Source organism: Chamaea fasciata, unplaced genomic scaffold (genome assembly GCF_029207755.1).
Source record: "Chamaea fasciata isolate MVZ Bird 193981 ecotype frontalis unplaced genomic scaffold, bChaFas1.0.hap1 SCAF_13, whole genome shotgun sequence".
NCBI classification, from domain to species: domain Eukaryota; kingdom Metazoa; phylum Chordata; class Aves; order Passeriformes; family Sylviidae; genus Chamaea; species Chamaea fasciata.
In genome coordinates, this window is record NW_027094098.1 from 489,003 (window position 1) to 511,781 (window position 22,779).

General features: G+C 40.5%; 1 long non-coding RNA gene across 3 annotated transcripts; it reads right to left on the bottom strand.

Moving 5' to 3' along the window:
- Window positions 1-430: 430 nt before the first annotated feature.
- LOC136296437 (uncharacterized) lies at window positions 431-22,630 on the bottom strand. 3 transcript variants are annotated; one of them, XR_010722925.1, is made up of 5 exons: window positions 21,989-22,630; window positions 21,719-21,867; window positions 20,789-20,850; window positions 4,615-4,686; window positions 431-700 (listed from the first exon to the last, which is right to left on the bottom strand). It is a non-coding gene; the product is annotated as an uncharacterized lncRNA (long non-coding RNA). The 3 variants fall into 3 exon arrangements; XR_010722924.1 differs by lacking the exon at window positions 4,615-4,686 and adding an exon at window positions 4,448-4,579 and having other exon boundaries at window positions 21,989-22,613; XR_010722923.1 differs by lacking the exons at window positions 4,615-4,686; window positions 20,789-20,850; window positions 21,719-21,867; window positions 21,989-22,630 and adding exons at window positions 4,448-4,579; window positions 17,701-17,831.
- Between the last annotated feature and the right edge of the window lie 149 nt (window positions 22,631-22,779).

Genomic DNA, 22,779 nt, shown 5'->3' on the forward strand with positions numbered 1-22,779 from the left:
GGATAGATGGATAGATGGATAGATATGGAATCACTTACCAAACCAGGTTTTAGCAGAATCAAAAGGCTTAAAAAAATAAAAATAAAACCACCACAAACCAAAAATCTCATCTTGTGGAATCCCTCAACTCATGTTTAAGCTTTTCCATAAAACTCATGTGGGACTTTTCAGCTGGTTGCCAGCACAGACTGCATTCATCTGAGCTTTTCACTGTTCTTTGAAAGGGCACACCAAGATAAGATTTCCAAGAAATCACAGCTGGTGTGTTCACAAATGAACAGCCAAAGCACATATAAAGAGAAAGATTCCTTTTAATCCCCTGCATGAGATCCATTTCCTTCTTTGTTAGTGAAAAACACAGATCTCAGCTTTTGTAAAAATGTATACACCATGCCTAAGTATCAACGATTGAGAGAGACGGGAAGGCTGATTCGTGATCAGAACTCTTTTTTTTACTGTGTGCTACAAATCTTTATATATCATTTTTACTACAATGATTAGGTTAAACATGACACAGACAAACTTATACACTTTACAACACCTCTTGCTTGCAGAGATTGATTCAGTCTTCTTTTTCTGTTGCCAGTCTTGATCCAATTTTCTTGTAATTTTCAAAGCTCTGTTTGTTCTTGCCAAAGCATCTTGGTTATCAAACTGGCTATGCTAATTAAATCCACAGTACCCTCTGTCCTGTGTCCACCTAAAAGGGATGTATCAGAAACACCACTGCTTAGCTGCAATTAACTGTGATTTCCACTGCCCAAAATCATCTTGAGGATAAGTGCTCCACATCCTGTTTTGATTGCCTCGCCTGCTTCTGTTTCTGTGCCCATGGATAAAGAAGACTAAAGAGCAGCATAGAGAAAAGCAAGAAAAATCCAAAACAAATTACAAATAAGAAAACAGAGTCATCACCTATTTCCCTAGGACATTCTCATTTTTCTTTTGCTTCTCATGCTGTAGAGAAAGATTAAACTAGAACTACAGAAAACAAAAGGTAATTTGCAGCAACTGTATTAGCAAAAAAACTTATTTCTAAGCAGCTCTTTACCCAAGCACTACTTCCACACAGTGGTACTGCAGAACAGTTTTAAACCATGATGGTAGAATGGAAAAAGCACATAATATAACTAAAGATTGCCCCCAAATCTCCTGATTGCTTTCCAAAGGCACTGCTTTCTTCAAGAGTATCAGAAGTCTCCAAGATAAAGATGTAGGATAGGGTGATAAAATGCTAGAAAGGCACATATTTGGTATACTGAATACACTTTCTGGCAACTCACCTCAAATGGAAGGAGCAACAGAGTAAGGATATAAATGGGCAAAGCACGTTCCCTTCTGGTCCTGATTTTATTTCTAAATGGCTAAACTGCTTAACTATGTGAATTTGTATTTTTACTGCTGACAGATTAAGCTGACATCACTAACGAGGAAGGCTTAAGAATCCACTTTCAGGTATTTATTTTCATAAATTATTTAGCCAGAAGGTTGTTGCACTGAATTTGCAACAGTGCAGAAAGATCCAGGCAATATTTAATCTCTTTCTAGCCTGCACACACCAAAACACATTCTACAAAAATTGATTAATATTTAACCAAGTGTTTTCTTGCTACTTAATTCTGATACACACATTTTAATTCTAGTTGCCATTCAAGAAAACTGAGTTTTTATTCAGCAATGAACTCTCTTTGAACTCACAAAGTCCAGAAACTTTTTCTGGCCATTGCTCCTCAGAACCGTGTCAAAAGGGCACAGACTTAAAGAATCTTTTCCCACAAGGTGTGTCCCTTCCCGGGCTGTCATCTGACAGACACATGAAAAACACCCAGTGACCACAGAAGAGAATAGCTTAAGGGACAAAGGTGACAGCTGTACAAACATATTTTCAATGCCAGGTTTATGCAGGGCACTGAAATGCTTGGTTCTTAACCTTCTGGTACCGTGATATATATAAAGTCCCCCCAAATGTTTCCAAGAAAAACCAAAGGCATAGAGCTCCAAAATGTGACTTCACAGAAAAATCAAACATCTCATAAAATGAACAAGTCAGATTCTGCCTGTGGCAAATTTTACAGAAACCTCCTGACACTGCCTAAAAGGCTGGTTTGGTTTTGCTTTCTGACTTTCTACCTCTTGGCTCTTGCTTGCAAAGGCTCGGGCAGATCTCAGTTTTAGCCTTCAAATTACAAAGTGTCCGTGGTGTGTTTGACAGGGCTCCAGGACAGCGATGTCACACAGGCTGCCCCGAGCTGCACAACGTCCTGGCACTGTCCTCTGCCAGGACACAGCCTGCCACTCCCCTCCTACAGGCACTCAGAGCAGAGAGAAAAGAAGAAAGATGTAACCTAGAGGGGTGAAGCTTTGCCTGGTGTACAAGGGAAAATCAATTCATTACAAAAACCAGAAGGAATTAATTTAGTGCACAAATGGCGACTCCCTTTAGTTCCTGGCACCTCCAGTAATAAAGAAATAGCTGAGGTGCTACAACAGGGTGAGGCCAAAAAAGACCCTAATTTCCTTGTTGATCAGTGATGTGTTTAACATTTGGCCTACAGCAAGATTATTTTGGAAGCCAATTGCTTAAAGAGGTCTGCAAGCAAAGAGGAGGGATTTTTCACCCATCTGAATAGAAAGTAATATCATCCTCATTTCCCTCTTCTACCTTAAAGAGCTCCGGGTTGTCTGTGAGCTTGATTACAGGAACAGAAATGGAGCAAAAACTCCTGCTGCCTTCCACTGAAGTCCAGGACAATTCATGGATATTCAGCCAGTTTTACTGAGGCTGATGCAAACAAGAACATACAGCACAGGACCAACTGTGGCTCTACTGCTGGGCTTTCCTGATGTCGTTTTAAGCAGTGCAATTCATCTAATGAGGAAAAACACGAAGATTTGAAGAGAAAACAAAGTACACAGCTGGGGGGGGGGGGGGGGTTAGATCTCTTTCTTTTTTACTCATCTTATAGATTTTTTTTTCCCATAAGTTGCTGGGAAACTAACTACTGGGTACTTACGGGTACCTAAGCAAAACAAAACAAGTGCTCTAAGTCGGGAGAGGAGTGTAGCACCTGGCTACACTTTGTCTCTGGGAGTTTCTCTCCAAAGGGGAAGATATCAAGAGTTTTGGGGGCAGGTAAAAGGCAGGGTTGGGGGCAGCTGCTCTCTCACTCTTGGCATCGGAAGGAGCCGGGTCAGGCTGTTGCCGACTGCGGGGAGAATTCACTGTCACCACCGGAGTCCAGTGCTAGGGACCTGCCACCATCTGCTCGTGTGCCCCGTTATCCTGAGCTCGTCTTTTCCTGTCCTGCCGGGGCCTCCCGCAGCTCCGGCTGCCACCGGAGCTTCGGATACATCTCATCCCCAGCCCGGGATCTCTGCTCATCCCTGCCCTTCCAGCAAACACTGCAGAGCTCCTGATACATCTCACCCCCAGCCCGGGATCTCTGCTCATCCCTGCCCTTCCAGCAAACACTGCAGACCTCCTGATACATCTCACCCCCAGCCCGGGATCTCTGCTCATCCCTGCCCTTCCAGCAAACACTGCAGAGTTCCTGATACATCTCACCCCCAGCCCGGGATCTCTGCTCATCTCTGCCCTTCCAGCAAACACTGCAGAGCTCCTGATACATCTCACCCCCAGTCCGGGATTGCTGCTCATCCCTGCCCTTACAGCAAACACTGCAGAGCTCCTGATACATCTCATCCCCAGCCCGGGATCTCTGCTCATCCCTGCCCTTCCAGCTCGGTGCTCCTCAGAGTCCTGCAGGGGCACCGGGATCAGATGCCCCGGGGTTTGGGAAGCAAAGCCTCTCCTCCATCCCTTCCCGTCTCGGTTCCTGGTTCTGTTTTGTTGTTAATGCCATAGTTATTGTTGTTTGCCTTGTTACAGATACGAGTAAAGAGCTGTTCTTCCTATCCTCATATCCTTGCCGGAGAGCCCCTTAATTTCAAAATTAAAATAATTTGAAGGGAGGGGGTTAACATTCTCCATTCCAAGGGAGGCTCCTGCCTTTTCTAGAAGACATCTGTCTTTCAAACCAAGACAGCAGCTGAGCTGGTCAGGAATTCTTTGATGAAATATCAAATAAGACTTTTAACCTGATGCAGGGAAAACCTCTTCTGTCTGAATGATGGCACTGGTGCCACTTTGCTGACCACTAGTGAGGGTCACTGCAGCACCACTGGGGTATCAACAGCAGCCTGAATCAGCAGGGCCAAGACAAGACATTTTCTTGTACAGTGCTAAGGAAGCAAAGGGCATAAAGAAGTCTCACGGAGACCCAAGAAGTCTGAATTGCAAAGTTGTTGGGGCTGTGCCAGCTTTTGTTCAGGCACAAGGACATGGCTGCAATGTGCATGGCCAGAGCACTCTGGACACAAGGAGAAACGCTTCAGGTATGAAACTGCTGCCCAGTGTGAGCATTCACCTGCATGATTTGTTCCTCACCTCAGGTCGGGTCTCCGAATATTCCTCATTTCAGAAAGTGCTCCATTAAATGTGGCAAGACTGTTTCTCAGGCGAGAGGAAGCTTTTAGGCTTGCAAGGTTTAACATTTGGCAAATCTTCCAGATTTCTCAGCTGAAGGAATAAACAAAATGTAAATAACAACTTACCAGATACTAACAGGTGTTTTCCTGTAGTTGTCACATTGCTTGCATTGCTCCTGAGTCACAGTATGAAAATCCCTTACCAGAAGAATCAGGTCAATGGGAGTATCCACATGAAACCGGGAAGATTAAAAAGAAAAACAAACAAAAAAAAAATTTACACCTGAGTCAGCATTAACCAGACTGAATCGCTCACTGTCAGACAAACAAGGAAGTTAGGAAACTCTCTCTGACAAGTATTTTGTTTGGGAATTTCCTCTTCTATATAACTTGAGATATTTTAAAAGTTTTTGTTGCAGAAGCTGATTAAAGGAACAATGATGAGAAATCAAATATTCATCAAAATTAAGTATTATATTAATAGCATTAAATGACAATGTCCTCTAAATCCAGTCTCTTGATTGTTGACATACAGAGTGATAAATTACTTTCACAATTATTTATTTGACACATGGCTAGGACAGTTTGCCTAGTATGTGCATTATAATATTATTTGTGCGTTCACATTAATGAGCTCTCAAGTTTTTGGAAATTACAAAACAACTTATTCTGCTGATAAAGGACAATTTATATTATCTGGATGTAAGTTAACTGCTCAAGGTATATTGATTTGCACCCTAAAAGGTTTTCAGTGCACTTTGAGGAAGACAGGGGAGTCTGTTTCACTCCTAGTGTAGAGGACAGTTCATGGCCCTTGCAGCAAAAAAAAAATACTGTTGTAGAAATATTGAAGCTGGCAACAGAAAGATTTGCCCCAGTGAAACCACAAGAAAGGAGAATCAGGACAGTAACAGTGCTCAGTTATCTGTGAGGAATCCTGGTATATAACTTGCATTGTTTTTTATCCTATTTACTGTGAAACCGTCAGAGGACTCTAATCCCAATTGCCATAAATGCATCTTTGCTTTAGTTGATGCTCACGCTTGTGAGCATCCTCTACATACAGGACTAAAATACATGGGGTTTTCTTCACTCAGTGGTTCATCCCTTTGGCTCAGCACTTGACCTCTTTACTGCCATAGTGATGTTTAAAAGCAGTTGTTCTGCATTGTTGAAATCAAAGGATGGAACTGTCACAACATCACTAAAACTCCTCTATCACCTTCAGCCCCTTAAATCTGCATTTTGGTCTCTGGTCCATGGCACTGTACAGAGCTGTATCTCTACTTTCCTACATTAGAAAACCTCCATTTGGTCATGACATCTTGCTACTAAGCTTTTATGGCAATAATTAAAAGTCATTTTCAATGCCACTGAGTTATTTTCATTAAAATTAAGTATTTCTAATCAAATACATCAATCCCTCTTGAACAAGGGTGTCCATGCTTAATTTTAATCTGACTGAGGTTCATAGAGCACTCCCGCCAACCCTCAGCACTGAAGAGGAAGAATAAATAATTTCCCTACTGACTTCTGCTTCAATAGGCTATAGAAAATGATGAAACAGATGAAAATATTGCTTTTTATAATCATTGGGCTAATCAAACATTTCTGGCAGACTCTGTCGCAAGTGAAGGACTATAAAAGAATATTTTAGTCTTCTTTGTAAAGTGTGTGAGTGAGAAGAAATGAGATTTTTTCGTGACTCACTAGATATTTGTGTAACATTAAGTAAATTTCGTCTAGGCAACACTTAGGAAAAAGAAAGCTTTTGTTATTCCAAACCTTTATCTTTTAAATAGAAGTATGAGAAATATCCATCATTCACACTCAATTTATTCTTGAAGAATCCTAGAGCTGCACTTCTAGTACTAAGGAGTCTAAAGTAAGCACATGGACAGATCATAGGTAATGAAAAGAAAAAAAAGAATCTTAGATCCTTTTGAAAGCCTTTCCCTGTAAAAGACCCAATAATTTGCATTAGTGATGTCCAAGCCTGTGACATTACTGCAGAATATTCTGAGTTTTAAAATTTTTGCCCCTGAAAGAAATTACTTCCTTGCTTGGAAGAAGCATTTCAAATATCCAGCCAGCAAAATCCATTAAAGAAGGGCCATAAAGGTACTCTCAGATAATTCTGCCTTGAGATGGATTTTCTCTGCCCTGGTCTGTAGATTTATCCCAAATCTCTCTACACCATTATGAAGATACTGATGCAAACTTCACTTCTCACTTTCCTCCCTCACCCATTATGGTCAATCATCTGTTCTCTTATCAAAGGGCATCCTTCCCTTTTTATTTGTGTGAGCCTCTCCTAAAGAGATTTTCATCTCCAATTCCAGAAGCTGTAACATTAATATGCCCACTCCGTGCCATTCATTATCTTCATAACTCAGCCACACATTCTACTTTCCTGCCCCCTTAGAGTTGCCACATCTTTCCAAGTCACAGGATTTCAATTTACACAGGATTGGGTGGAAAGGGCTCCTTTCAGGCACAGCTACAGGAAAGACCAAAAACAGCCACAGATTTTTCCCTCCCAAAAACTTAGGTGTGAAATTCATGTGATTGCAAGAGAATGACACAAAAACTTTCTAGGTGACACATCTTCAGGATAAAAGTTGAGGCAAACACATTCCAAAGATTCAGAAAATAAAGGACTCCCCGCTTTTCATACTTCTTTTAGATAATTTTGTTTTAGTCTTGGTTTCTAATAATTTGAATGATAAAAATATCATCTGTGATGTTACGACTGTTTCAAGCAGAACTTTCAGTCATTTGGCAAGAGCTAAATACCGCAAATACCAAGAATCACACAATAAAAATATGGCCTGCCACACATCTGTTAAGGCTCACTAAGTTTGTAACATCATTAAACATTCTGATTTTTTTTCCCTTTGCCACTTCAAATGTATTTCTTTTGCTCACAGTAAGGCACAAACAGAAAATGAAAAGGTCCACATGAGTGGTTGGGAAACTAAATGTACTCTGCAAAGAACATAATAGGATTAGGAAAACAGTAGCATTTCTTGTTAAATAGGGAGCAAGGAGACTGTTCATGAGATTTGGGGGTTACTTGATCTATTCGGGAAATCGTCTTAGCCAGTAGCAACTGATCACAAGTGGATGGCCCGAGGCACAAGGGCACATAAAACATGCCCTGAGCACAAGAAGGAGCAATTCATTCTTTTCATCTCTTCTGTGCTCTACTCTAAGGAGAGATTAATATCCCAACAACTTTTGCAAACTGACTAAAGGAAAATATTTTATCCTTTTCTCCAAAACTTTACTCAATAACTAAGGGGATAAAACAACAACAACAACAAAAAGCAAACAAAAAAAAACAGTAACAGAATCACCAAAAGTTTGGTAAAGAACACAGGACAAGGAAAAGAAACATAATAATATGCATGAAAAAGGATTTTTCACATTTAAATGAGATTCAGCCTCATGAATCATTAACATTTCCATCTCACAAGGACAAGTTATCTCAAGACATCTATCTGCTTTGATCTTCTTTAAATGGGCCATAAATACAATTCCTTCTATTACATTTCTGCTGCCAAAGACCTTTGTGGCTGGTTTGGTTTTCTGTTTGGGGTTTAGCGTTTTGTTGTTTGGGGTTTAGCGTTTTGTTGTTTGGGAGCTTTTTTCCCCTGCAGTTACATTTTCAATAACTACAGAAAGCAGCTTTCCCTTCTCAGAAACAGTAGAATTTTAAGCCAAAATCAGTCCATGAGACAAAGATAAGCATCTTCTGCTTGATGATGGAAATCAATCTGATTTTGCAATTGATGATGTGTAAAGCTACAAGCCAAGTGATGAAACCTGACACCCTGGACAAGCACCAGCTCCTGACAGAGTAAACAGACTTTAAGAGCCATGGAACTGAACTCTGCACTGTTTCCATTTGCCATTCAACTTCCTTGTGGATAAATGCACCAGATGGATTGTAATACATGCCTGAACACTGCTGTTTTAGATAATCTCCTACAAAGCATCTAATTTTAGATGTTTCACTTATAATGCAAATAAACAACAAAAGGAGGTCAACTAACACGTGACATTTTGTCTAAAGACAGTGTTTGCCCCTGCCAAGAATTTCATTCCTTCAGATCCCCAGAGGACTCTCTGAATGAATGATTTTGCATCTGAAGTTCCTTACCTGTACTTCACCTATGCCTGAGCTAACAAAACACCAAAGCTTCATAAGTTATTCTAGATTCCAGTTCTTGGAAGTGAAGTTTGCAGCTGAACTGAATGGTGTCAGTGCACTGTTGCTCTTTATCCTGGTTTTCCCCAGTGTCGAAGGGTTTCATTCCTCACTGAGGAATGATGACTCTCAAAGCTAAACCCGAGCACTGACTTTCAGCTCTTCAACTGAGTTCTCTACAACATTGTCAAAAACGGGGTATAAACACGGACATAGTAGTAGGATCCCTTCCTTAAAGGTGTGCTTTCCAAACTCCTGTATCATGTAGCTGCTGGATTTCAAGCCTGGGAACCCTGGTATTTCAGGACCCCACCTAACACCAACTAAATTTCATCAGAATTCTCTTTTGGACAGTAAGCAGTCCAGGACATAGTTTGAAAATACCAAAGTTATAAGTGATAGATCATGTATTAGTACTAATCTGAGGAAAAAGCCACAGGAGTGCAGAGACCTGAGCACCTTCCCCATTCTTGCACCCTGTAGCACTTAAAAGATTTTCAATAATAAAAGCAGATTGTAACAACTAAATATACACAATCCCTTCAATGAAAATATAACCAGAAAATGTTAAATTATTTTATGTTATATATACAAAGATCCCCCATATGTAGCACGCTATTCTGAAAGTTTATTGGAAAGCAGACACAGCACATCCTGCAAGCCTGGGCTCTACAGGGGAGCCCTTCCCAACAGCAGCAGTCCCAAACTGGAACAGCTTCGGCCATCATAGACCCGGGTGTGGTTTCTTTATCTTTGCAGTTCGTTCTGCTTGCCCTGCAGCTGAACTTAGCCTATTAATATATAACATTAAGGAAAGATTTCCTCTGGGAACAGCAATGCATTTGAAACAATAGGTAGCTGAATTGTGTTCATCTTACAGCAAAAGCAAGTGATTACATAACAGCTCTCCTGGTCTCCAAGCACCTCATCCTTTAGAGCACATTCCATTTCACTGGGATCACAGGAGAGAATTTCTCCCAAAATCGGGCGTAACAGTGATACAAACCAGCACCTTCCTCATCTGCCGTATTAAATAAAGCACGAATCGGAATCTCGAAGAACAACGTGCTGCTTCTCTCAAGCATGTTCTGATGCACCAAAAATTTCTACAGAACATGGCAGAAATGTCATATGAAGACCAGCTGGTAAGAAACCAGCACAAGAATACCAGTTAAACTGCTACTCTGGTCAAGTTAATTAACAGTCTTAATGATCCTACCAAAGTCAGAATGGTCAGAAACACTTATTTAGATCTACTGGTTTTAGACTCTGGGGAAAATATTCTTTTACAGAGAGGGTTGGGGCTTGATGTGGGTGTATTAGGCACAACCAGTCTCCGGGGGTTACAGCACAAACAACTCCTCTCAATATTTGAGCTGCACCACTATTCTGTGACTGATGTGACACTCTCCCTACAATCCCAACCCCCTCACCAATAAATGCTCAGATAAAAACTCCCACCAGCTTCACCAAAGGGGACCACTTCTTCATTACTGTGGTAACGGCACATTGAGCTGGAGAATCAAGAAAAGATGAGCACAACCTTTTCAATTTATTCCCTGTGACAACTAAGAAAATTTTTATATACCAGCTTATGCCAGGAAGATGACAATTAAACTGCCCTGACTGCAGCCACGCACATCAATCAGAATTGTCAAGCAAAACAAAGTGGTGCCCAGGTCAGAGCTGCACTGGCCTCAGGCAGGCAGCTTTCCTGCTTCTCTGGATCACAGAGAAACTTTCAGCACCTTGCAGAGTGAAACTTGAAACTGGGAAAATGATAGACTGTTTTAAACACCCACACCTGACAGTCATAACCATCATTCGTGCTCATTCACACGTACCTGGAAATCAGGCAGATTTTCAATAGATATCTCCATAAGATTGGGTTACCTCTGTGCTGTAGGATAATAAGTTCTTAAAAATAACAGTTTGAAGACTCTCTGCAAAGTAGATTTATCCATCTACATTAGTTTCTCTTCACAATAATACTATATTGTAGATGTCACCTAAGTTTATCAGCTGTATTAACATTTACGTTGCATATTTCAATACCACTGATTCATCCAGTTTCTCAGAAAAATGTACCTGCTACTGAAATCTGAGGAAAGACTTTTAGCCCACGTGATATTTCCAAGATCTGAGCAACAGTTTTCTCACAAAAAAACAAGAAAAGCAAAATGATCTGGAATGACTCTTCATCATTCACAAGACAAGTTAAGATACAAAATTGTAATTGTATGTTGTCAAGTGAAAAAAAAAGTTTTATCCGAGAGTTTCTTTAGGGTTTTTTTTTTGGGGGGGGGGGTTGTTTGTTTGGGGGGTTTTTTGTTTTTTGTTTTTTTTTTTTCTGTGGGTTTAGAGTTTTGGAGGTCTTTTTGTATTTTTAATTTTTATTTTCCTGAACTATCTTCAATGAAGTATTTTTAGAACTGTCTTTTAATAAAGCTATAAAGAAGAAAGAAGAGCACATTTCCAGGCAACAAATTAGTACTTGGAAGGACTCCATTTACAGAGGATTTTCAATTGCTTGAACCAAAATGCACATGACTCATTTAGTCAAAACTAGAATTACTAGTATTAAAAAGGGGATTAACATGATAATTATTCCTGATGTCCAAATAAGGGTCCCTCAAGCCTCAATCTGCAGAGACATTTAAAAGTTGAAAGAGCTGTCAGTCAGATTGCCTTGAGTAGAACAACACTGCACTAAAATTCCATTAATAATAGGAAATTTGTTCAAACTGGCCCAAACCAACTGTTATTCATTAAAACCAACCCTGTCCCTTTAATATGCCAATTACTTGGAATGTTTCCAGAATTTCTGCCTATCTGTATTGTAAAATAAACACAAAGCAAAGGAATTCTGAATATCTCTAACATGTCACCACAGTTATTGGATACAACAACTGTGACTTCATCTCAAAAAGGATATGTAGCACTTCCTGCTCTGTGCAGACCCCATGCTCTGAATTAAAACACACAGGCTCAATGTTCTGGACAAACACAAATGTTTAAATGTGAACCACAAGTTTAACATGCAGGGACCACAAGGTACACTAGAAATCCCAAGAGCTACAGGCAGTGGCTTAGGCATATACTTAGTCCCATGTTTTACAATAACGTGCCAAATTTTTTTATGTCTTGGCATTTGCTGCACATTGCCAGTCTTTTGAATTAACATGAATTCAAGTAGGTGGAATATATAGTTCCCGGGAAATTCCATTATAACTTATCATAAATGAATCTTAGCACCTACTATACCATCAAGTTTCTCTTGTGCCTACAGATTAGTTCACTCAAGTATTTAACCTTTTTCTTATTGAAGCATCTGAACTCTGAAATTGTCCATTTCCCAGAACTTGAAAGGCACTCACAAGGAACTCAGTTAATAAAAATCAGTCATATTCTTGTACTTTTAGCTCACGATGACTGTACTCATGTGCTTCTATTTTTATTAGGATATTTTGTCAGTTACTAATGATTTGTACATTTTCCCTGATTAAATAAAGGACTGATAATCCAAATCACAACTTCATGAAAAGCAATTTGATTTAAATATCACAGTATTAGAAAATATGAGAAACAACTTGCATAAAGGATATATTTATATTCAAATAATATTCCCCAGAGCACACACAATTTCTTCGCTGAATATCTTGACATTTCATCTTCAGTTTTGGCACAGAGGAGAAAAAGCCCATCTTAAAAAACCCTCAAAAACAAAAACTTGAGAAACAAACCCAAAACTAAACCAACAGTGACAATCTGCATATGTTGATAAAAATTAAACTCACACAGGCCTTGCTAGAGAGAACTCAGGGTGGATTCCTTCCTCCAGTTCAAAACAGTTCTTCCATTTTGGCACAAGCACAGATCTTTACTAACTGACTTCCAGGTTAACTTGCCAATGAAAATAATAAAAGTTTTTCTCAGCAGCCTTCATTTCTCCTGAAAGCTCATAGGTGGAGGTTAAAGTAATGCAATGTGAAAAGGAGCCACACAAGTCCCTGGCCACCATTCTGGCAGTATTCATCAGAGGCAATGTCTAGCAGGAATTCAGGAGTTAAATATTTTGATTTTGACAGGAACATCTGTTTAAGCCATCTGCGCATTTCCCTTGTGACCATTTGTCCACCAGAAGCTGGGCTAAAGATAAAGGTATTTTGTATATCAAGAAATACCTGTAAAAGGAGGAAAAAAGAAGAGTAAAAGGAAAAGACAAGGAAAAAAAAGGGAAGACGACCACAAAAGCATCCAAACAATAACAGCAGAAGGAACGTCCAACAGAAGGACATTCCCAAGAAGACAAAACCAACAGGAAAAGTCTCAGAGGAGAAAATGAGAAAGTAAAGAAGAGATGAATCCATGCTGGAACATTTGGACCAACACGCAAACACAGGCAGTTGGAAGCACATGACCCTGCCTGGGAGCAGACCCCGGGGCTTGAGTCTCCATTTATTTATTTTTTCCTGGAAACAAAATAGGTTTCAGTTCAGATTAGGATGACGTTGAAGATTTTTGCTCTGTTACTATAATTCCATAATTCTCTGCAATATCACAAGCCCACCAAAGAAGTCCTCAGTTTAAAAAGGTGAATTCTCGTTACACCCAATACGAGAATTAGGATTCAAGGAATAAAATCTTTTCAACATGAGATACAAGGTGAATGTGATAATTTTCTGATTTTTTTTTTTAATTCAAGATTTAAATGTTTCTGAAAGGGAAGAGCACATCAAAATCCTTTCTTCCTCCTATCTCCACCCACCTGGCGTCAGAACTCAGTTCATGAGAAACACAAGCTGGATCCTGAAAACATTTGGTATCTAAGACAAGTTTGGTGTTTACAGCTGGATGAATGAAATGTAGCAGTCAGCCCTTTGAGCAGCTGAGAGACCCACACACGAGTGCATTTAACTTCAAAGAAAGCATTGCAGGGTATGTTGTCACATGTATTGCTCTACTCTAGCACTCACAAACATCAGACTTAAAACTCAGATGCATTTGCAGGTGCTCAAAAAATACTGGGCCAAATGTAATTTAACCCTTTGTGCTGCACGTGTGACTGAAACCCAGTCTGATAAAATCATCATAGGTTAGGCTCTTTCCCACGTGCCAGAACCATCACAACAGCTCCAGCTGCCAAAAAGAAGAACTTTTGCTGCCCTCCTTTTGTGTTGTCCATTTATCCCATGTCTCTCAAGCACAGAAGCCCATTACTAGGTCAACGTTGCTCAATAAAGGGGTAGGAAATCGACCATATTTGTTTGGGGTTTGGATGTGTTGGTTTGGTTCTTTTCCCCTGGAATACCTTGCTGATATTTCAATAGTAAAATCAAAGCCTGAAGCATTCCAGCAAGCATCAAAGCTGGCACAAGGTGCTCAGTGAGAACACGTAGGCAGGAACGAGGAGATGGGGGCTGATACGACTCCCTGTTTCAGCAGCTGTGAGCTGCTAAGTCTGTCCCCCCTGTGCTAAGAACCATGCAGATGGTGGGCAGATATTTAGCAGTTTTTCATTTTGCTTCGAAGCCAAGTGATTAAGTCAGACTTAAGATGGTAAAGTACCCACAACAGAAAACAGCACCTACACAAGATAAGGATCGCCTCACCTCCTCCTCCGAGTTCTGCCATGCAGGAGGTGTGCACACAGAAAAAGCTCCACTCAGACTTTCTGTCTGGTCTCAAATAAGTTGAATGAAACTGGTATTATACATATTTATTATCAAACTATTCAAGTCAATGTAGTTAGAGAAATAAAATAGAGGGGATTTTTTTCCACATGAGACATTCTAAGCATTTGCTTTAAGCAACAAACTTTTCCCATAGTTAATGCAAAACAAAACCATCCTCCATAGGGCAACTCAGAACAGGAATCTGGGTCAGGTGCTTTGAATTGCTGGCAGAAGAACCTTGCTTTCTGAAGAAGCCTGGGGAAAAACCATTTAAAATACCTGGATGCTTAGGAAGTGTGATCCCACAAATTCTAAAAAGGAAATTGTAGAATTACACTAGGTCTTTGCAATTCAGTGGGAGTTTTTTCCTAGATATATATATATATATATACTAAAACAGTACATCAAGATTTTGATCCCCAACGGAGAGTTGTAAATACATGGATTTGACACAGACATATCCCTAATTTAATTTTTTTCTTTTTCACCACTACTGACACTTACTACTACTTCTAGAGTGCATTCTTCTACATTTAAACAAAGTCTATAAAGTCTTCACTCAACCTGAGTTTGCCCTACTGCTATAAAGGAGGAAATACAACAGGTATATTCTGTGGAGGAGGAGGATATAAAGTCATTAACAGAGAATAAACAATTGTTCTGAAGTCCTAAATTGCTCTGAAGTTTTTTCTGAACCTATACTTTTTCCTAAAAGCATGAGCAGGTAAAAAACTTACTTAACGAGACCAGGAATGACTTCCCCTCTTCTACTCTGGGCCTACCTGGAAACAAAATTTGGATAACCAAAAGGGAACTCTTACTTCTTTTCTCACTTCTTCCTCCTCCCAATGATTTATACCACTGCCATCCTCTGCATAACCAGCTCATAAAAGCTTCCTCACAGCTCAAAACCTGCATGCAGAACACACTTTCCTATAAACAAAAGTGAAGAAACATTAAAAGGAATTGCCTCCAAACACAGTCTTAAAAATTTTGCTGAGTAAAAGTAGTTGGAAACATGGCAAACCTGTCCCTCTAAAAGTTTTGTTCTAATCTTCAAGCAGTCAAAACCATTGGAAGAATGTGACCAATAAAGAAAAACAGCACCTATTTGTCCTTAGCAATAAAATTTACTGTACAGACAGCATGAGAAGGCAGCTAGTTAATATTTGAACATATAAATTGTTCTTCCATTTACTCTTCTGGCACAAAAAACCCACAGGCACCAGTTCAGTCATGAGAATGACATGCAGTGAATCATGTTTAATATCGGCTGGACTGGAAGAAAAATTCTATGGTGATCTAGGACACTACGCCTACAAAAACTTCCTATACATTCAGGTGTGTTGTAGATCATCCGGGCTTGAATGATCATTTATTCAGGTATGCTGTAGAACATAAAATATGTAAATCATTAACTATTCAATTATATATAATGATATGTAAATTCCAGGAGATTTAATTATACATAAAATAATCAGCTTACAAAAATAAAAGGGAACACAGACCAACTGAATTAAACTGCATGTACTTAAAAGGGGTTCAAAGACATATAGGGTTATATCAACACTAACCAGAAATCTGGGTTTGACCCCATAAACAATTTTCAAGTGTAGCAGAGCAAGGCCATGCACTAGAATTCAGCAGACACAAGACACCATACTGGCATCAAGACCCAGCAACTCTACAGCCTCTTTTGAATAGAATTTTAACTCCCTTAAAATCAGCTTTTTTCTGACAAGAGACACAACAGATTGCTGAGTAATAATGTCCCAGTTGCAAAGAAGTAAAAATAGCTGAATTTACTCAAGAAATATGTCTGGAATACTGGCTCTAGTATTTCTAACAACAAATCCTGTCTTCAGACACATTTGCAAAGTAGCTCTTTGCTGCACATGGACTTTCCAACTCTGTTGACGGTAGCTTCAATCTAGGTTTATACACCTAAGTCCTCAGGGAAATAATCCATCTTTAGCCTATTACTAAAAAGTGGATTAAAAATTCTCAGTGTCTATTATTTTACCAGATTTTAACAGCAACATCAAATCCTTCCTTCACCTTGCTACCAATAGCAGCAAATGTGCACAAGAAATGGGAGTTTGGCTCACCCATTATTTGGCAAGCCCAAGGCAGAGCTATTTCCCCTAAACACTCTCTCTCACCCACACGCAGTGTGGGGAAGAGAGCTGTGTTGACATCTCTCTCTGAAGTCTCTTGACTCAACATCTGTGTCATGACTCCAAATATCAACTTCACCAAACTCTCCCCTGGTGGTTCCCAAAACTGCGACGCGCCTGGGGCAGGTGACCTCAATCCTCCACCCTGCTCCTGTGCAAACACACACAGTCTGCAGTTTCATTATTGATGTTTGCTTTCATTTTAAAGGTTTACTAGGATTGATTTTGCACACTATCTTGTTTCACTGATACTGTGTTTGGCTTTTGATAGCAGCAATGGCTGTAGCAATAAAAATAAATTCAACTAAATTATTATCACAACACAATAATGGTCTAAATAATATGGGCCCCAGTATGAGCAAGAAGATTGATTAAGATGGACAGCTTGAAAGACATGAATACAGCATTATTAATCATTACTTGAACAAGGGAAAATACCCAAGCCTACAGCCCAGGCAGAAACAAATACATGAGAATTAAATGTTAGTGGTAGTAGCTGCCAAAAGTTGTTCATTTGCAGTGGCCAAACTGTGCTTTGAAATCATACAACTGAAAAATGAAATTAGGATTCAAGTACTCCCCTATTGTCTCACCAGGTCACAATAGGATATATTTTTCTTTCTGCAAAAAAGGCCTTGTTCTAGTAACAGCATGGGACTGATCCATGTTATTATTTGACAGTTTGACGGTATAGCTGAAGCATTTTAAGACAAAAAAACCCCAATCCCATGCACCAATGCCACTGCAGTTTGCATTTTTGGATAACCATTTACACTAATGAAAGGAGAACCTTTAGTTAATACCTTCTGACAATAATCTGTAAAAATATCACTAGCCCACTGTCCCAGGGATGGGGTGGGTGGTGCACGTGCCACAGCTCCTGTTGCTGTGCCTGGCATGTCCTGCTCCTTCACTGAGGGGACAGCAGGACAGAGCTACCTCTCCCTGCTGAGATGGGGAGAAATTATGGCAGGGGCAGGGAGTGGAGAATAGCCACACTCGCCAGAGCAGCAGCCAGACCGGCAGTCCTTAACCTCCTCTTTCCATTCCTTAAAGGAACACAGCAACTCTAGTCCCTGAAAATACCCACAAATGAGATAGGGTTAAAACCAAAACAAAGCCTCTACTCATTATCTTAACATCTTACCATCTCATCAGATAACAGAATCTGACAGAATTTCCTCAGCGTTGGAGCTCTTGATATCTGACACCCCTGAGACATCACTCTTAAAGCAGGAGCCACCTGTGTTGCCTCAGGTAGCTGAGGAGATTCTTCATTCCTCCCAGGTGTGCAGCAAAAGCACATGGTACTACAAGCTGATGTCATGTGGTGGTCTAAATTCATTGACTTGATGGTCTCCAGCTTGTTCTTGTTGACTGATGAGACAACTTACAGCTGCAAATCAAAAAGGACTTGGAAAAAAAAAAGAAAATCCCCCCTGCCTGACTGAGAACACCACAGTGTGAATTGCACCCCTCTATACCGCCTCTGTTCTTTGCACAAAGAGAATCTTAATCTCCTGAACCTTAAATTAACACCAAAAATCAATTTTTTTCAAAAGAGCTGAAAAACCAACCAAGAAATCAGAAAACATTGCATGCTTTCTTTCACAGCACGGTTTTCTCCAGTAGTCAGAGGAATATAAAACCAACAATGAATAGGACTGTGGTAAGCAAGAAAATTGCATCAATACATACACTTCCTTGTTCTCCCATCTATATCAACTGCAAAGAAAAGTGTCAGAAGGGGAAGTAGAACACTTACATTGCTCAGAATCAACACTGGCAGCTGGCATGTTGAAATCAAATGAAAAGGGGTGTAGGCAGTAAACACCATAAAAACCTTTTTGTAATTTCAATTCTTCTTAAAAACCAACTACAGTCTCAAATGTTCAAAATGCAGGGCTCAGTCTTCTGCCCTCAACAACAGAAGGCAGCATGGGGGTATTTGTAAAGCTTTGAGAGATTTTGGTTCCTCTTATATGTAGCCCAGATTTTCAATCTTTTAGGAACTCCAAAATGACGTGTGCATGTACCTTCTATACAAACACCAAAAATAGGTTTTATTTAAGAAAGCAAAAAAAAAAAAAAAAAAGCCCAAGATTTTAATGCATTACTTCCTCAAGGAAGTAAGGCTTTAAAAGCACCAAACATCACAAGAATTGACAATGCTCTAAAAGGACATCTCAGCAAAACTGTCAGGAAACTACTTTTCTGGTTTATAAGTGAATCATATATAAAAGTTCCTTCAAATGAGCAGAACTGTGGAGTGGTTGGGACATAAGCATGTCTCATTTTAATCTCAAATTCTTAAGACTCTTATCACCAAAAAGCCTCTGCAGTAACTTAGTTATACAAACATGTAGACATTCACATGATTGCGTGTGACACGAGGATCTTCCCTTGCACAGCCAGCTAACTTCTACATCTCATCCTCCAGAAAAAAGAAAATAACCCATCATTCCACTTAAACTCTGCTAGGCATGGAGTATTACTCATCTTCAAGTTCTAAAACACAGTAAATTAAGCAGAGAGATGATAATTTCTCCTAGATGTAGTGCCTACCACAGTCTCTCCCATGCATACAGTGCTCCATACTCAATTACAGCTCTGCACAGGCACATGAAACATCCAGAGAAGCAAACCCTGACAGAGTAGGAACAACACAACTCAGCTCCAAGTTAGAAAAAATGGCAGGCAGACCAACACATAGAAACTCTTCCTTAATCAGTATAAAATTCTGCAAAGATAAGGAGTAGTAACTAATGTACTCCTGATTTAATATAAATCAGTATAAAATACTGTATAAAATACAGTATAAAATCAGTATAAAATACTGCAAAGATAAGGAGTAGTAATTAATGCATGTCATTATCAAAGGAATCTCTAAAGTTACAAGACTTCAGGAAAGGCAGCCTAATTCCTGTTTCACTTGGACATCAGTCCAAATATTTATGGCAGCCAGACCTTCACGTGACCAAAGTCAGTATCTGTGACACTGCTAATCCATAAAGAGCTCACGTCCTTCACTAAGAAAAGCATGAAAACCTGGAGGAAAAGCCTGACAGAGAAGACAAGCCTCTCACCCCAGCCTTAAGGCAAAGCTGAAGACAATGAACAATGCTCAAAACACTTCAAACAGTGAATCTACACAAAAGACCACAGACCCGTGTAGAAGGTAATGGGTGGAAACTCCTATCACCACCAGATTCTTCACACCTTCAAATACTACCAGAAAAGAGGAAATGAGAGCAGGCATTTGGTGGTTAGGCTTGGGACTGAGAGACCAATGGAGTCCTGCTACAAAGTAGAGCTGTGAAAAAAAAAAAAATGGCAGCAAGGGCCATGACTGTTTTCTGTTCTGAAATTACAGTTTTGTAAATGTCATCATCTTTGCATAAATGAAGTATCTGCCATCAGGATTAAAATCAGGTTTGTTTTGCTGAAGGTAACAGATACTGTAGATATAGTCTTTCAGCTCACAATCGGTTATTACACACTTGCTGAAAGTGGTTTTGCACCAGTCTGCCTCAGAAATCTTAAGAGAACAAGTTCTTAACTTCCACTAGAAAATTTTTGCCTATATTTGCTGCAGAAAGTTTTATCTCTAACTTTTGTTTCTAATGTGCATGCTCAAAGTCACATCACCCCTTACTGTCATCCTGTCTATGGCAAAAATTAAGAGGCCCCAGGTGAAGTAGGTTTTCTGCATGTGAAAATACAAGAGAAAATCCTGCTGTGGGAGGCCCTGGTAGTTCATCTTCTCCCAGGAGATCTTTTGGAACAAACCAGCGATTTACCACGGGATTGGGAATTATTGGCATGTCTATCCAGCTACCAAAGAGATGAGGTGTTTTAACTCAGCTTGAGACTGTTCTCCTTTTAGGAAATACCCAAAGGCACATTTCAGAAAAATGGATCAGAGGCAGTAATGCCCTTTTCCTTTCCAATAGTTACCCTGTAATCACTATGAAATCCAGCATTTCTTACTATTTACTTAGAAGCTGACAGGGAATACTGCTAAAGGATGTTCACTAAGAACTGATTTTTATCCCCCTCTCAAATCCACTGCACATAAAATGGGTTAATAAAGCCTTCTAAGCTGCATTAGAATCTGTTCTGAGGAGTCTCCCCAGCTGTAGGAGCATTTCCATGCATTTAGCATGGCTTAGTTATATAGGAAAAATTTACAGAAAAAAAAATACAGAAAATAGGCAGTAAGAAAGTCTCAGTACCTGGAAACACCTCAAATTTCTAAAGTCACACTGATAGTTGAGAAGACTCTTCATTTCATTTCCTGTGAATCAAATTTTTACATTTTTACTCAGTCCTAATCCAACTTGAACCCATTGACTGAACAAAGACATGAGAGGCGAAGCTCTTTAGGTGTTGCAAAATTTTCCACAGTCCAAATGAGAAATGACCCTTGGTTTCAGAAAGACTTGGACAAAAGTGATGCTCTAAATAATAGAAATGCAGCTGTAGGTAACTAATGGTTTGCTGCAACATTATATGGTAAGGTCACAAATGAAAATGGATTCTCATTGACCACTTACATGCCATTAAATACCCAAAGAGCATAAAATTGAATAAAATATATTTTAAAACACTGTTTCCAAACTTCACTGGAAATGCTGAAATGAGGAAAACTCCTTGCCACAATTAGCTTCTGCTTTTTCTCTTCCCATTCAAACTCATTTTTGTTTTGCTTTTATAACACAGCATTCATGAACTGCTCAAGCATATAAAGATTTCAGATTCCAGCATAACAGCAATCTACACAGTTTTAAATGAGGGTCCTCATACAATTTATTACAGCATCACAGCTAATCAGATGACATTCTGTCCCAAACCAGGAAAATATTATTTAGATATTCCAAACAAAAAGAAACTCCACACTTAATCATGCATAAGAACATGTATCTGTACAAAATACTGCATAGTTTAATTTGCAGCAGAAGTAAAAAGGAAATTACATGACTCTATTCCTTTGCTTTCACCCAAATTGTGATTAGCAATATATCTACTAGAGCTCTCAATTTTGAAGTAAGTTTCTTCAAATTAGACTCTCCAACTATAAATTAACTATTGACTGATTTATATACATATTGCATCACCTTTCCAAGATTATGTCAGACAGAACATGGGAGGAACTTTGACATTACCTTATAACTATCAAGTGAAACGTTCTGGAAAGAAGCTGGACACCAAATGAGTGGAATTTGGCATTTCAGAATGGACTCTGCAGCAATTCAACAGCCGGGTCACAGCCCCTGCAATGCTGACACCCCCACTGCACACCAGGGTCTGGCACCTGCCCGGAGAAACACCCAGTTACCACAGCACCACAAAAACACTGGGAATTTCATCACTGTTTTCAGCTAGTGCTGAATGAGGTAATTTAAGATGAAAACATGAGAGCAATTATACATGACCTGTGCGAGTCAAAAAGTGATGACAAAGGTCTGCCTTGAAGTACTGGAGGTGTTTTCTCTGGTTCCTACACTTCACACATTCCTGTGCTGCAGCCCATCCCTAAAACATCTCATTTTAACACAAACGCTTGCAGCACTTGTAGAAAAACCGAACCCCATCACTGAGAGCAGAGCACGGACTGGGGGAGCCCGGGCTGGGACCCAAAATAACCCGGTGAAAGCCTCCAACTTCGGGCACACCAGCCAAAGCTGAGGTCTCTGAGGTGACAGGCGACGGCAGTGACCACAGAGCTACGGGGTTTGGCCCCGTTGTTAAACAGCATCCGTGGCTTCTAAGTCACCACAGAATATTTCCACCAAAAGCGCAGTGAAGGCTGAGGACACCTGAGCGCAGCTCGCCGCCGGGCAAGGGCTCACTCCGGGCTCCGGCACCTCAAACCCCGGTGCTTCCCCGTGCCCGGGTGACGGGTGGACCAAAACCTCCCAAACCCCAACCACCACAAGAGCGCTGCCGCGGCCGCAGCCCCTCCCTCGGTCGGCACCGAGCCCGGGTGCGGAGCGGAGCCTCGGGCAGGGCCCAGCGCGGGGCTCCCGCTGAGGGCTCGGGCGTTCCCACAGGCAGTCACCGCCCCGGGAGAGGAGAGAGGGGACAGCGGGGAGGGGACGGAGCCGCGGGGAGCCCGGGCAGGGACAGGCAGCGCCCGGCGCGGCACCTCCGGGGCGGGGCGGCGGCAGGAGGAGCGGCGGCGGCGGGAGCAGGTGAGCGTGGCCGCAGCTGCGCCCGGGGGCGG